This window comes from Chiloscyllium plagiosum, unplaced genomic scaffold (assembly GCF_037043375.1).
Source record: "Chiloscyllium plagiosum isolate Xiang-an unplaced genomic scaffold, Cpla_swu_hap1 HiC_scaffold_3, whole genome shotgun sequence".
Classification (NCBI taxonomy): domain Eukaryota; kingdom Metazoa; phylum Chordata; class Chondrichthyes; order Orectolobiformes; family Hemiscylliidae; genus Chiloscyllium; species Chiloscyllium plagiosum.
The window spans coordinates 155,697,805-155,713,047 of NW_028270141.1; positions in this window are offsets into that span (position 1 = coordinate 155,697,805).

The window sequence follows — 15,243 nt, forward strand, 5'->3', positions numbered from 1 at the left end:
GAGGGAGTGGGTCCCTGGGTATTTGTTGGGGTGGAGGGAGTGGGTCCCTAGGTACTTGTTGGGGGGGGGAGGGAGTGGGTCCCTGGGTATTTGTTGGGGGTGAGGGAGTGGGTCTATGGGTATTTGTTGGGGGGGAGGGAGTGGGTCCCTGGGTATCTGTTGGGGGGAAGGGAGTGGGGCTCTGCGTATTTGTTGGGGGCAGAGGGAGTGGGTCTATTGGTATTTGTTGGGGGGGAGGGAGTGGGTGTCTAGGTATCTGTTGGGGGGAGGGAGTGGGTCTCTTGGTATCTGTTCGGGGGGAGGGAGTGGGTGTCTGGGTATTTGTTGGGGGGGATGGAGTGGGTCTCTGGGTATTTGTTGGGGGGGGAGGGAGTGGGTCCCGAGGTATTTGTTGGAGGGGAGGGAATGGGTCCCTGGGTATTTGTTGGGGGGAGAGGGAGTGGGTCCCGAGGTATTTGTTGGGGGGGGGTAGGGAGTGGGTCCCTGAGTATTTGTTGGGGGGGGAGGGAGTGGGTCCCGAGGTATTTGTTGGGGGGGAGCGAATGGGTCCCTGGGTATTTGTTGGGGGGAGAGGGAGTGGGTCCCGAGGTATTTGTTGGGGAGGGGAGGGAGTGGGTCCCTGGGTATTTGTTGGGGGGGAGGGAGTGTGTCTCTGGGTATTTGTTGAGGGGGGAGGGAGTGGGTCCCGAGGAATTTGTTGGGGAGGAGGGAGTGGGTCTCTGGGTATTTGTTGGGGGGGAGGGAGTGGGTCTCTTTGCATTTGTTGGGGTGAGCGAGTGGTTCTCTGGGTATTTGTTGGGGGGCAGGGAGTGGGTCTCTGGGTATTAGTTGGGGGGAGGGAGTGGGTCTCTGGGTATTTGTTGGGGGTGGGAGTGGGCCCCTGGGTATTTGTTGAGGGGGCGGAGTGGGTCCCTAGGTATTTGTTGGGGGAGAGGGGGTGGGTCCCTGGGTATTTGTTGGGGGGTCGAGTGGATGTCTGGGTATTTCTGGGGGGTGGGAGTGGGTCTCTGAGTATTTGTTGGGGGGGGAGGGAGTGGGTCCCTGGTATTTGTTGGGGGGGGTGGGAGTGGGTCCCTGGTATTTGTTGGGGGGGGGGGTGGGAGTGGGTCTCTGGGTATTTGTTGGGGGGGAGGGAGTGGGTCCCTGGTTATTTGTTGGGGGGAGGGAGTGGGTCTCTGAGTATTTGTTGTGGGGGAGGGAGTGGGTCTCTGGGTATTTGTTGGGGAGTAGCAAGCGGGTCTCTGAGTATTTGTTGGGGGGGGGGGGGGAGTGGGTCCCTGGGTATTTGTTGGGGGAGAGGGTGTGGGTCCATGGGTATTTGTGGGGTGAGGGAGTGAGTGCCGGGATATTTGTTGGGGGGAGAGAGTGAGTCTCCGGGTATTTGTTGGGGGGGGAGGGACTGGGTCACTGGGTGTTTGTTGTGGGGGGTGGGAGGGAGTGGTTCTCTGGGTATTTGTTGTGGGGGAGGGAGTGGGTCTCTGGGTATTTGTTGGGGAGTAGCAAGCGGGTCTCTGAGTATTTGTTGGGGGGGGAGTGGGTCCCTGGGTATTTGTTCGGGGAGAGGGTGTGGGTCCATGGGTATTTGTGGGGTGAGGGAGTGAGTGCCGGGATATTTGTTGGGGGGAGAGAGTGAGTCTCCGGGTATTTGTTGGGGGGGGAGGGACTGGGTCACTGGGTGTTAGTTGTGGGGGGTGGGAGGGAGTGGTTCTCTGGGTATTTGTTGGAGGGGAGGGAGTGGGTCCCTGGGTATTTGTTTGGGGGGGAGGGAGTGGGTCTCTAGGTATTTGTTGGAGTGGAGGGAGTGGGTCCCTGGGTATTTGTTGGGGGGAGGGAGTGGGTCCCTGGGTATTTGTTGGGGGTGAGGGAGTGGGTCTATGGGTATTTGTTGGGGGGGAGGGAGTGGGTCCCTGGGTATCTGTTGGGGGGAAGGGAGTGGGGCTCTGCGTATTTGTTGGGGGCAGAGGGAGTGGGTCTATTGGTATTTGTTGGGGGGGAGGGAGTGGGTGTCTGGGTATCTGTTGGGGGGAGGGAGTGGGTCTCTTGGTATCTGTTCGGGGGGAGGGAGTGGGTGTCTGGGTATTTGTTGGGGGGGATGGAGTGGGTCTCTGGGTATTTGTTGGGGGGGGAGGGAGTGGGTCCTGAGGTATTTGTTGGAGGGGAGGGAATGGGTCCCTGGGTATTTGTTGGGGGGAGAGGGAGTGGGTCCCGAGTTATTTGTTGGGGGGGGGTAGGGAGTGGGTCCCTGAGTATTTGTTGGGGGGGAGGGAGTGGGTCTCTGGGTATTTGTTGGGGGGGGAGGGAGTGGGTCCCCAGGTATTTGTTGGGGGGGAGCGAATGGGTCCCTGGGTATTTGTTGGGGGGAGAGGGAGTGGGTCCCGAGGTATTTGTTGGGGAGGGGAGGGAGTGGGTCCCTGGGTATTTGTTGGGGGGGAGGGGGTGGGTCCCTGGGTATTTGTTGGGGGGTCGAGTGGATGTCTGGGTATTTCTGGGGGGAGGGAGTGGGTCTCTGAGTATTTGTTGGGGGGGGAGGGAGTGGGTCCCTGGTATTTGTTGGGGGGGGTGGGAGTGGGTCCCTGGTATTTGTTGGGGGGGGGTGGGAGTGGGTCTCTGGGTATTTGTTGGGGGGGAGGGAGTGGGTCCCTGGTTATTTGTTGGGGGGAGGGAGTGGGTCTCTGAGTATTTGTTGTGGGGGAGGGAGTGGGTCTCTGGGTATTTGTTGGGGAGTAGCAAGCGGGTCTCTGAGTATTTGTTGGGGGGGGGAGTGGGTCCCTGGGTATTTGTTGGGGGAGAGGGTGTGGGTCCATGGGTATTTGTGGGGTGAGGGAGTGAGTGCAGGGATATTTGTTGGGGGGAGAGAGTGAGTCTCCGGGTATTTGTTGGGGGGGGAGGGACTGGGTCACTGGGTGTTTGTTGTGGGGGGTGGGAGGGAGTGGTTCTCTGGGTATTTGTTGTGGGGGAGGGAGTGGGTCTCTGGGTATTTGTTGGGGGGGAGGGGGTGGGTCCCTGGGTATTTGTTGGGGGGTCGAGTGGATGTCTGGGTATTTCTGGGGGGAGGGAGTGGGTCTCTGAGTATTTGTTGGGGGGGGAGGGAGTGGGTCCCTGGTATTTGTTGGGGGGGGTGGGAGTGGGTCCCTGGTATTTGTTGGGGGGGGGGGTGGGAGTGGGTCTCTGGGTATTTGTTGGGGGGGAGGGAGTGGGTCCCTGGTTATTTGTTGGGGGGAGGGAGTGGGTCTCTGAGTATTTGTTGTGGGGGAGGGAGTGGGTCTCTGGGTATTTGTTGGGGAGTAGCAAGCGGGTCTCTGAGTATTTGTTGGGGGGGGGGGGAGTGGGTCCCTGGGTATTTGTTGGGGGAGAGGGTGTGGGTCCATGGGTATTTGTGGGGTGAGGGAGTGAGTGCAGGGATATTTGTTGGTGGGAGAGAGTGAGTCTCCGGGTATTTGTTGGGGGGGGAGGGACTGGGTCACTGGGTGTTTGTTGTGGGGGGTAGGAGGGAGTGGTTCTCTGGGTATTTGTTGTGGGGGAGGGAGTGGGTCTCTGGGTATTTGTTGGGGAGTAGCAAGCGAGTCTCTGAGTATTTGTTGGGGGGGGGAGTGGGTCCCTGGGTATTTGCTGGGGGAGAGGGTGTGGGTCCATGGGTATTTGTGGGGTGAGGGAGTGAGTGCCGGGATATTTGTTGGGGGGAGAGAGTGAGTCTCCGGGTATTTGTTGGGGGGGGAGGGACTGGGTCACTGGGTGTTTGTTGTGGGGGGTGGGAGGGAGTGGTTCTCTGGGTATTTGTTGGAGGGGAGGGAGTGGGTCCCTGGGTATTTGTTTGGGGGGGAGGGAGTGGGTCTCTAGGTATTTGTTGGAGTGGAGGGAGTGGGTCCCTGGGTATTTGTTGGGGGGAGGGATTGGGTCTATGGGTATTTGTTGGGGGAGGGGCGGGAGTGGGTCCCAGGGTATTTGTTGGGGGAGGGGCGGGAGTGGGTCCCAGGGTATTTGTTGGGGGGAGGGACTGGGTCACTGGGTATTTGTTGTGGGGGGTGGGAGGGAGTGGTTCTCTGGGTATTTGTTGGAGGGGAGTGGGTCCCTGGGTATTTGTTTGGGGGGGAGGGAGTGGGTCTCTGGGTATTTGTTGGAGGGGAGGGATTGGGTCTCTGGGTATTTGTTGGGAGGGGCGGGAGTGGGTCCCGGGGTATTTGTTGGGGGGAGGTAGTGGGTCTCTGGGTATCTGTTGGGGGGGAGGGAGTGGGTCCGTGGGTATTTGTTGGGGGGGAAGGAGTGCGTCTCTGGGTATTTGTTGTGGGTGTAGGAGTGGGTCCCTGGGTATTTGTTGGGGGGGGGAGGGGAGTGTATCTCTGGATATTTGTTGGGTGGGACCGAGAGGGTCTCTGTATTTGTTGGCGGGGAGGGAGTGGGTCACGTGGTATTTGTTGGGGCGAAGGAGTGTGTCTCTGGGTATTTGTTGGGGGGGGTGGGATTGGGTTCCTGGGTATTTGTTGGGGGGGAGGGAGTGCGTCCCTGGTATATTTGTTGGGGGGGAGGGAGTGGATCTCTGGCTATTTGTTGGGGGGGGGGAGTGGGTCTCTGGGTGTTTGTTGGAGGGGAGGGAGTGGGTTCCTGGGTATTTGTTGGGGGGAGAGGGAGTGCGTCTCTGGGTATTTGTTGTGGAGGTGGGAGTGGGTCCCTGGGTATTTGTTCGGCGGGGGAGGTGAGTGTGTCTCTGGGTATTTGTTGGGTGGGACCGAGAGGGTCTCTGTATTTGTTGGGGGGAGGGAGTGGGTCACGTGGTATTTGTTGGGGGGGAGGGAGTGGGTCTCTGGGTATTTGTTTGGAGGGAGATAGTGGGTCACTGTGTTTTTGTTGGGGGGAAGGAGTGTGTCTCTGGGTATTTGTTGGGGTTTGGGAGTGGGTCCCTGGGTATTTGTTGGGGGGAGGGATTGGGTCTATGGGTATTTGTTGGGGGAGGGGCAGGAGTGGGTCCCAGGGTATTTGTTGGGGGAGGGGCGGGAGTGGGTCCCAGGGTATTTGTTGGGGGGAGGGACTGGGTCACTGGGTATTTGTTGTGGGGGGTGGGAGGGAGTGGTTCTCTGGGTATTTGTTGGAGGGGAGTGGGTCCCTGGGTATTTGTTTGGGGGGGAGGGAGTGGGTCTCTGGGTATTTGTTGGAGGGGAGGGATTGGGTCTCTGGGTATTTGTTGGGAGGGGCGGGAGTGGGTCCCGGGGTATTTGTTGGGGGGGAGGTAGTGGGTCTCTGGGTATCTGTTGGGGGGGAGGGAGTGGGTCCGTGGGTATTTGTTGGGGGGGAAGGAGTGCGTCTCTGGGTATTTGTTGTGGGTGTAGGAGTGGGTCCCTGGGTATTTGTTGGGGGGGGGAGGGGAGTGTATCTCTGGATATTTGTTGGGTGGGACCGAGAGGGTCTCTGTATTTGTTGGCGGGGAGGGAGTGGGTCACGTGGTATTTGTTGGGGCGAAGGAGTGTGTCTCTGGGTATTTGTTGGGGGGGGTGGGATTGGGTTCCTGGGTATTTGTTGGGGGGGAGGGAGTGGGTCCCTGGTATATTTGTTGGGGGGGAGGGAGTGGATCTCTGGCTATTTGTTGGGGGGGGGGGGAGTGGGTCTCTGGGTATTTGTTGGGGTTTGGGAGTGTGTCTCTGGGTATTTGTTGGGGTTTGGGAGTGGGTCCCTGGGTATTTGTTGGGGGGGGAGGGAGTGGGTCCCTGGGTATTTGTTGTGGGGGAGGGAGTGGATCTCTGGCTATTTGTTGGGGGGAGGGAGTCGGTCTCTGGGTATTTGTTGGGGGGAGGGAGTGGGTTCCTGTGTATTTGTTCGGGGAGAGGGAGTGGGTCTATGGGTATTTGTTGGGGGGGACGGAGTGGGTCTCTGGGTATCTGTTGGGGGGAGGGAGTGGGTCTCTGGGTATTTGTTGGGGGTGAGGGAGTGGGTCCCGGAATATCTGTTGGTGGGGGGGAGGGAATGGTTCTCTGGGTATTTGTTTGGGGGGGGAATGGAATGGGTCCCGAGGTATTTGTTGAAGGGGAGGGAGTGGGTCCCGAGGTATTTGTTGGGGGGGGAGGGAGTGGGTCCCTGGGTAAATGTTGGGGGGGAGGGTGTGGGTCTCTGGGTATTTATTGGGGGGGAGGGAGTGGGTCCCGGGGTATTTGTTTGGGGGGGAGGGAGTGGGTCACTGAGTATTTGTTGGGGGGATGTAGTGGTACCCGGGGTATTTGTTGGGGGGGAGGGAATGGTTCCCGGGGTATTTGCTGGGGGGGGAGGGAGTGGGTCTGTGGGTATTTGTTGGGGGGTAGGGAGCCGGTCCCGGGGTATTTGTTGCAGGGGAAGGGTTTGGGTCTCTGGGTATTTGTTGGGGGGAGGGTGTGGGTCTCTGGGTATTTGTTGGGGGGCGAGGGTCTGGGTCTCTGGGTATTTGTTGTGGCTTAGGGAGTGGTTTCCGGCGTTTTTGTTGGGGGGGAGGGAGTGGTTTCCGGGGTATTTGTTGTGGGGCAGGGAGTGGGCCCCTGGGTATTTGTTGGGGAGGGAGGGTCTGGGTCTCTGGGTATTTGCTGTGGCGTAGGGAGTGGTTCCTGGCGTATTTGTTGGGTGGGGGGGAGGGAGTGGGTCTCTGGGTACTTGTTGGGTGGGAGGGAGTGTGTCTCTGGGTATTTGTTGGGGGGGGGAGTTAGTGGGTCCCTGGGTATTTGTTGGGGAGGAGGGAGTGGGTCTCTGGGTATTTGTTGGGGGGAGTGGGTCTCTGGGTATTTGTTGGGGGTGGTGTATGGGTCTCTGGGTATTTGTTGGGGGGAAGTGGGTCTCTGGGTATTTGTTGGGTTGGAGGGAGTGGGTCTATTGGTATTTGTTGGGGGGTGAGGCAGTGGGTCTCTGGGTATTTGTTGGGGGGAGTGGGTCTCTGGGTATTTGTTGGGGGTGGTGAATGGGTCTCTGGGTATTTGTGGGGGTGGAGGAAGTGGGTCTCTGGGTATTTGTTGGGGGGGTGAGTGGGTCTCTGGGTATTTGTTGGGGGGAGTGGGTCTCTGGGTATTTGTTGGGGGGGTGAATGTGTCTCTGGGTATTTGTTGGGGGGGAGGGAGGGAGTGGGTCCCCGAGTATTTGTTGTGGGGGGGTTGGCGGGGAGTGGGAGCAGTTTTGGGGATGGCCCAGGTGAGTGATGAAGCAGTCACGGTTGGCTATCCTGACTGAACATTAACCATGACACGACTGAGATCGATCATGTCAACGGGCACTCCTGGCAGAGGTAAGCCTGGACTCTGGGCAGGAGTGGCAAGGCAGCTATGACACAGCCTTGGTCTCTGAGGGCATCAGTGCCATCAAAGCGGGATACCTTCAGGAACAGAAGACCTTGCAGAAGTCCTGAAGGTGTGCTCGCGATCCTAATTTGAACAGATGATGAACTCTTGTAACTTCGTTTTTTCTTTATTGTCCCACAAAATGGTCTTGGAAAGTGGCTCAAAACACTTCACTGATTCTTCCTGGGTATATTAAACTGTTCATTCACTATCATCATTTTACATTAATTTAACCCAATCCCACAGTAGGATTTCTATCAGGAACATTGCTTCTGAGTGGAATACCTGCATCTGAAGAGGGCAATGATATTCATTCAGTAGCTTTGCTGGGATTTTGTAGCTGTCAATGGAAGGCAAAGCTGAATGAGACCTGCCAGTGTTTTACTCAGCCAGCTTCGACACTACATTGGAGAAACTGTGGTTAAAAAATGAATTTATCAAGAAATACTGCCTGAAATACAAAGGGTCAATAGACCGATGAGGGAAGGGGCCATATTGGACCTGGTATTGGGGTATGAGCAAGGTCAGTTGGTACAAGTTGCGGTGGGGATTTATTTGGGAACAGTGACCGGAATTCTGTAAGTTTTAGAATACTTGTAGATAAAGATGAGAGTGGTCCTAAGAGAAGAGTACTAAACTGGGCCAAAGCCAATTATATCAAAATTAGGCAGGGGCTGGGAAATGTGGATTGGACACAGCTATTTGAAGGGAGGTCCACATTTGATATGTGGGAGGCTTTCAAAGATAGGTTAAAGATAGTGCAGGATAGGCATGTCTCATTGAAAGCAAAGGATAGGAAAGGCAAGATTCATGAACCATGGATGACAGGAGAAATCGTACGACTAGCTAAGAGGAAAAGGGAAGCGTACATAAGGTCCAGGCAGCTAAGAACAGAATGGGCCTTGGAGGAATATCGGAAGAGTAGGACCAGTCTTAAATGAGGAATCAAGTGAACTAAAACGGGTCATGAAATAGCTTTAGTGAGCAGAATTAAGGAGAATCCCAAAACACCTTATTCTTATACAAGAAGCAAGAGAGTAACTCGAGAAAGGATTGATACTGAAAGAAGGCTGTGTGTCGAACCTGAGAGAATGGGTGAGATTCTGTATGATTACTTTGCATCAGTGTTCACTGAGGAGGGGGACATGATGAATGTTGAGATTAGAGATAGAAGTTTGATTAGTCTGGATCACGTTGACATAAGTAGGGAAGATGTGTTGGTTAGGCTAGAGGTTACTAAGGTGGACAAATCCCCAGGACCGAATGGGATCTATCCCAGGTTGCTGAGGGAGGTGAGAGAGGAAATAGCTGGGTCCCTGACAGATATCTTTGTAGCATCCTTAAGCACAGGTGAGGTGCCGGAGGACTGGAGGGTTGCTCATGTTGTCCCCCTGTACAAGAAGGGTAGTAGGGATATTCCGGGTAACTACAGACCAGTGAGCCTGACGTCAATGGTGGAAAAGTTGCTGGAGAAGGTACTGAGGATAGGATCTATTTATATTTAGAAAAGAATGGGCTTATCAGTGATAGACAACATGGTTTTGTGCGGGGGAGATCGTGCCTTACCAACTTAATAGAGTTCTTTGAGGAAGTGACCAAGTTGATAGATGAAGGAAGGGCTGTTGATGTCATATACATGAACTTTAGGAAGGCGTTTGATAAGGTTCCCCATGGTAAACTAATGGGGAAGGTGAAGTCACATGGTGTGCAGGGTGTTCTAGCTAGGTGGATAAAGAACTGGTTGAGCAACAGGAGACAGAGAGTAGTAGTTGAAGAGAGTTTCTCGAAATGGAGAAAGGTGACCAGTGGTGGTCCACAGGGGTCAGTGTTGGAGCCACTGTTGTTTGTGATATACATAAATGATCTGGAAGGTATGATCAGTAAGTTTGCAGGTGACACAAAGATTGGTGGAGTAGCAGAATGCATAAGGGACTGTCAGAGAATACAGGAGGATATAGATAGACTGGAGAGTTGGGCGGAAAAGTGGCAGATGGAGTTCAATCTAGGCAAATGTGAGGTGATGCATTTAGGCAAGACTAATTCTAGAGCGAATTATACAATGAATGGAAGAGCCTTGGGAAAGGTTGATGGGCAGAGAGATCTGGGAGTGCAGGTCCAGTGTACCCTGAAGGTTGCTGCACAGGTGGATAGAGTGGTCAAGAAGGCATATGATTTGCTTGCCTTCATTGGACGGGGTATAGTATAAGAGCTGGTAAGTCATGTTAAAATTATACAAGACATTGGTTTGCCGCATTTAGAATACTGTGTACAGTTCTGGTTGCCACATTACCAAAAGGATGTGGACGCTTTGGAGAGGGTGCAGAGAAGGTTTACGAGGATGTTGCCTGGTACGGAAGGTGCTAGCTATGAAGAGAGGTTGAGTAGGTTAGGTTTTTGCAAGGTTTGTGAAGGTTTGTAGCTCAGGTTGAGGTGTAGGGTGTAGGTTTGCTCACTGAACTGTAGGTTTGATATCCAGACGTTTCATTACCTGGCTAGGTAACATCATCAGTGGCGACTTCCAAGTGAAGCGCAGCTGTTGTCTCCTGCTTTCTATTTATATGTTTGTCCTGGATGGGGTTCCTGGGGTTTGTGGTGATGTCATTTCCTGTTTATTTTCTGAGGGGTTGATAGATGGCATCTAGATCTATGCGTTTGTTTATGGCGTTGTGGTTGGAGTGCCAGGCCTCTAGGAATTCTCTGGCATGTCTTTGCTTAGCCTGTCCCAGGATAGATGTGTTGTCCCAGTCGAAATGGTGTTTTTTTTTTCATCCGTGTGTAGGGCTACGAGGGAGAGAGGGTTGTGTCTTTTTGTGGCTAGCTGGTGTTTGTGTATCCTGGTGGCTAACTTTCTTCCTGTTTGTCCTACGTAGTGTTTGTGGCAGTCCTTGCTTGGAATTTTGTAGATGACGTTGGTTTTGTCAATGGGTTGTACTGGGACAACACATCTATCCTGGGACTGGCTAAGCAAAGACATGCCAGAGAATTCCTAGAGGCCTAGCACTCCAACCACAACACCATAAACAAACACATAGATCTAGATGCCATCTATCAACCCCTCAGAAAACGAACAGGAAATGACATCACCAGAAACCCCAGGAACCCCATCCAGGACAAACATATAAATAGAAAGCAGGAGACAACAGCTTCGCTTCACTTGGAGGTCACCACTGATGATGTTACCTAGCCAGGTAATGAAACGTCTGGATATCAAACCTACAGCTTAGCGAGCAAACCTACACCCTAGGTTAGGTTTATTTTCACTCGAAAAAAGGAGATTTAAAGGGGACCTGATTGAGGTTTACAAAATCATGAAGGGTTTAGACAGGGTAGATAGAGACAAGCTTTTTCCCAGGGTGAAGGATTCAATCACGAGAGGTCACGCTTTCAAGGTGAGAGGTGGAAAGTTTAAGGGGGATAAACGCAGTAAGTACTTCACACAGAGGGTGGTGGGTGTCTGGAACCCGTTGCCAGCAGACGCCGTAGAGGCAGGCACGGTAGATTTATTTAAGATGTGTCTGGACAGATGCATGAGTAGGTGGGGAGTAGAGGGTTACAGATACTTAGGAATTGGGTGGCAGGTTTAGGCAGTAGATTTGGATTGGCTCAGGCTTAGAGGGGCCGAAGGGCCTGTTCCTGGGCTGTAAACTTTCTTTATTCTTTGAAACAGGAGATTCAAAAAGGTGAGAAATCACAGAAGGCAAACCATCAGTTGTGAGTCACTACTGAATCTTCTGGAGAGCTGTTACCCAGTGACTGTAACCAGGGCTCATTTCAAATCGTTGCTGCCTTTAGGACAGTCATCAGAAGCGATCAGCCATTTTAATATTTCACCCTTTCAGACTGCACACACAATTAAAGTCAAATTCTGAAGCAAGTGGAGCTGCAAATAAAATAAAAATGGTCAGATGCAGCCAAGATTTAACTTTAAAATACTTTATTTTGTTTAAAATATACATCCGTTCAGTCTTACAAATCGACAAAATAAAATCAGTAAAAGTTTAACAGTCTTATACAGAGAGAGATGAATCACTGTGAAATTCTGCAACTCAGATTGTCCTTAAACGATGGCTGAGAAATGTTTCGGAAGCACTCCAATTAATCATTGCATTCTCCATATAACTGAGAACAGTACGTATGTAGATAACTGTTAGTCAGAACACTTGGTGAATATTTTCATAATACTGAAAGCCAACTCCTGTTCAGCTCAACTCCAGAAAACCACCTCCGCTGAGGAAGGTGGAGGTTCTAACAGGACATCTCTCCCCTCAAGTACAGATACAATTTGAGATATATCAACATTATTCTGAAGTTCATGAACCATTACACTTCAAAACAATTCGGAGAGAACCATTCTCCATCAACGAGAAGGAAATGAGCCTTCTAGCTTTCTGAGGGCAGTATGGACACACTACACTGTAGGTAGAATTTGAGATACAACATATTTGCATTAAGTAGTCACTTGGTCAATTTCATTTTAAAGCTTTGTCAATCGTGCATGGAAAAGCTGCAGAGATCTTGAAAGGTCTGTTTTTGCTTCCCAGATAGCTAAACACAGTGTCACAGCACAAATACACAGCCTGATCAGCAATAAGCAAACTGCAGCATGAGTCTGTCTCACTCCAAGCCCCTGCACACAGCTGCCTCAGCTGTTTGAGCAATACTTCATCTCAGAGCCATCAAGTCAAACAGTTCTGTGCAAAGTTTTCACTCCACTACAAATGATGGTCAAGGATAAACCAGCCCACATTCTGGATTAAATACAAACTTTGTCCATACAGTTTAATCTCAGGCTAAAACTAAAAATATACATCAGTTCAATTATGGAACAGAATGCAAAACTCCTAAGCAAGACTATGAAGAAGCATTAAAACCAAACATCTCGCCTGTAACTTAAACATGAGATTGTGATGATGGCAAATTAACACTGAAACTCAACACTTTTACATGTAAAAATGGATTATGAGTTGTCCCACAATTACAACACAGCAAAAACTACACTATAACAAACAATACAGTGCCAAATGTGGAGTCATGGATTTTCAGAAAAGCACAACCTGTTTCAAGGATCTTCTTGTGGGAAATGAATGAATTCACTGTATAATGTATGGTTATTAAACCATTCTGATTAACTTTCCAATTCCCATGCTGTTTCCTGATAATCCAGCTGGTGAATTGCATTTCAGTCACTGGGTTAAATGACAGCAGATACCTGGCAATTATTCATTATTCTGAAACTGTCTCCCATTTCTGAAAGATGCCTGCCATTTCCAGCCAGCTGAACGTTTTCACATTGGGACAGCTAATAAGTGGAAACTTGTACAGGGAGCTTCACACGACAGACAGAGGAGGCACACACAGCATGCTGCTACAGTGCACGTAAAAGACACAACACTTCAGAGCAAATCTGAAGCTTCAAACATGGTACAGTTGAACAATTCATCACTAAACCGCTGTGTCACTGGGACCAGATGGGTCACATGTGAGCCAATTACTTCGAAATGTCCTGAAAAGGACACGTGAACAAATGCAGACAACACTGAACACATGGTAGTCATGAATCTAGGGATTCAGTTATGTCCTGTGTTCCACTCAGGGCAGTCAAAGCTGTAACAGATCAGGGGAACACAAAGGCCTCAAGAGTCAGTAAAGGATTTCACAAACACTGGGGAAGAGAATTTCAGCTGGACCCAGAAAACCAGTCACAGCAGCAGCAGGCTTTCCTCCACTCTCCATCCAGAAAGACACTGCTGCCCATTAGAAGCTGAGAAAATGATTGTGCTTTTAACACAAGCAAACAGAGAGACAGGTATCTGACACATCTACCCACTGGTGACAAAACTCCCAAAGCAGCTTGGCGCCTTCAAACCGGCTGCTTTAAAAATGCTGAGAAGACCCAGCCAAAGGTGGCAGGCAGTGGCTATAGTTTTGATAATAACAGAATAAACTGCACACAAACTGAAGGAACTGCAGATGCTGCAAATCAGAAACAAAAACAAAACTTGCTGGAAAAGCTCAGCAGGTCCGACAGCATCCAGATTTCTCTGCACAGATAATGCCAGACCTGCTGAGCTTTGCCAGCAATTTGTGACAAAATAAGCTGCCTTGCTTCAAGGCAGCATGGCTGCTTTTTGACAGGCCTCAGATGGAGCTGTGAACTAGCATTTTCCAAAGACTCTGGTGAGCCAGAGATCATGGAACAGAAAGCAGTCGCCAAGCCCTCAGAGGTGACTGAGCTAACTGCTCTCGGATAATCCCATCCAAAGGAGAGGTTGGTGAACGTAGAGGTGCCTGTTTGCTGGGCCTTGAGCCTTGATTAGTGCCAGGTTTACTGACAGAGAGCTTGGGAACATGGCAAGCCCGGGGGAATAGTTAGAGTAGGTGCTGCTGAAGCAAGGAGTCAGGGAAACTCAGGCAGGAAGCTTCTGTGGGCTGCAACTGATGGAGAAAGAACCAGGGACTGATTAAAGTTCAGGGATTAAGATTGAAAATTCCACAAACTGTGCTATGAAAATATTTTACTGTACTCATTAACATGTTACAAACCTGTCTATATTTCCTAAATAAACTGAAATTCACATTAATTTCAGAACTGCCTCTATTAGTGTCTATTTACTGAGAATTGCTAAATAGTGTTGCATTGGTGACCCTCCTGGAACTGAGCACACCATCGCCTTGTTTGGATTCAATATGACCATGCACCTTGAGACAGCTCTACCTGCTTCCTATTGTGATCTCTGAGCTGGGTTCAGTCAGCTGGGGAATTTTGCAGGGCAGAAGAGGCCATTCAGCCTATTTTGTCTATGATAGCTCTTTATAAACAAGGTCCACGCTTCAATCAGTCGACACAGAATACCAACAAAACCAACACTGCACATGAACAGGATTCAACGTGGATCAGAAAAGTTCCCAAATTCTCCAAGTGAACCTGCTGGCAATGATAAAGCTGCTGACAGCAGGAGAACACAGCCAACTCTTGCCTTCGAATGTCACAGCGACCAGCTCCTCAAGTTCAAACATATGATGGGAGGGCACTGAGCTTTTCAGGAAAACACTGAACTCAAGACAGAGTGACCCCTGTAAGGATGCTGCCGGAACATTTACCAAGAGATTCCGAATCAATATTTCAGGTTGGTACTGACCTTTCATCACAAACCCAAAGGAATTCCAACATTTGCTGTTTTCCAGTTCAGCATGTATCTTTGTTATTACTATGTCAATCAAACCTGAAACTTTATATACATTTACAAACCCTAATGCTCACTTTGATTCACACTCTCCGACAGGAAAATGTCACAACGCATTAAAGGAACAAACAGAAGCTGAAAATAACAATACAACCGACCAAGTCAAATTAAATCACGACATGGAAGGGGACGTATACCTGGCCTGTACAGGCAGTCGCTTCACAGAGTTAATGGGGAAATGCCTTTGGAAAAACAAGATCATCTTAACAAGCACCTCAAAACAAACTCCCAATGGAATAAGGCAGTTACTTGTGGGTCTCCATGGGAGGGAGTCACTAATCCCGGAGTGGGAACCCCAGGGAGGGAGTCACTAATCCCGGAGTGGGAACCCCAGGGAGGGAGTCACTAATCCCGGAGTGGGAACCCCAGGGAGGGAGTCACTAATCCCGGAGTGGGAACCCCAGGGAGGGAGTCACTAATCCCGGAGTGGGAACCCCAGGGAGGGAGTCACTAATCCCGGAGTGGGAACCCCAGGGAGGGAGTCACTAATCCCGGAGTGGGAACCCCAGGGAGGGAGTCACTAATCCTGGCTAACACTGGCCACCAACACTCAGCTGCTCCCTCCTTCCAACATGAGACTGCCCCAGTGTCAATACTGTGAGCTGAAGTGGTCAGGGGGGTAAGACTGCCCACATGTTTGGAGCTGTCACCCTCAGATTTATTAAACTCAAACAAATGGATGGTTTCCAGTGTCATGTGCTGATTACACGGAAGGCATC